The following is a 1000-nucleotide window of genomic DNA, read 5'->3' on the forward strand; positions in this document are numbered from 1 at the left end:
AGCTCCCCTAGTTTGCACAAGGACGCTGAAGGCAAGCACATGAGATAGTGGTGCGCACCAACGGCTGTACCTGAGCAATCCGGATTCCGCTCACGCATCCTGAATCGGCCACTCGATGTGAAGCTCCAACTAGTTGGCACAAGACGCTGAAAACAAGCACATGAGATAGTGGTGCGCACCAACGGCTGTACCTGAGCAATCCGAATTCCGCTCACGTATTCTGACGGATTGACCAATTACCGCCTGAACCATTTCGGAAGAGTATTCAACTTTAATATCAATCAAAGTGACCAGCTTTATCGCCCGATTAGTTCAGCTGGATAGCATGTCTGCCTACGAAGGAGATGGTCGTAGGTTCGAATCCTGCATCGGGTATACATTAACCTCACTTCCTTTTCATCCATTCTACGTCAACGAAATCGGGCATCCGATGTGAAGCTCCACCTAGTTTGCACAAGACGCTGAAGGCAAGCACATGAGATAGTGGTGAGCACCAACGGCTGTACCTGAGCAATCCGGATTCCGCTCACGCATCCTGAATCGGCCACTCGATGTGAAGCTCCAACTAGTTTGCACAAGACGCTGAAAACAAGCACATGAGATAGTGCTGCGCACCAACGGCTGTACCTGAGCAATCCGGATTCCGCTCACGCATCCTGAATCGGCCACTCGATGTGAAGCTCCAACTAGTTTGCACAAGACGCTCAAAAACAAGCACACGAGATAGTGGTGCGCACCAACGGCTGTACCTGAGCAATCCGAATTTCGCTCACGTATTCTGACGGATTGACCAATTACCGCCTAAACCATTTCGGAAGAGTATTTAACTTTAATATCAATCAAAGTGAATAGCTTCATCGTCCGATTAGTTCAGCTGGATAGAATGTCTGCCTACGGAGCAGATGGTCGTAGGTTCGAATCCTGCATCGGGTATACATTAACCTCACTTCCCTCTCATCCATTCTACGTCAACGAAATCGGGCATCCGATGTGAAGCTCC

The 1000-nt window shown here is 49.3% G+C and overlaps 2 non-coding genes across 2 annotated transcripts; both read left to right on the forward strand.

The window, feature by feature from the left end:
* The first annotated feature begins 301 nt into the window (after positions 1–301).
* On the forward strand, positions 302–375 carry Pmar_PMAR017562. The gene has a single exon. It is a non-coding gene; the product is annotated as a tRNA-Arg (tRNA).
* Positions 376–859: 484 nt separating this feature from the next.
* Positions 860–933, forward strand: Pmar_PMAR017563. Its single transcript has one exon. It is a non-coding gene; the product is annotated as a tRNA-Arg (tRNA).
* Positions 934–1000: the final 67 nt, after the last annotated feature.

This window comes from Perkinsus marinus (genome assembly GCF_000006405.1).
Source record: "Perkinsus marinus ATCC 50983 genomic scaffold scf_1104296943564, whole genome shotgun sequence".
Lineage (NCBI taxonomy): Eukaryota > Perkinsozoa > Perkinsida > Perkinsidae > Perkinsus > Perkinsus marinus.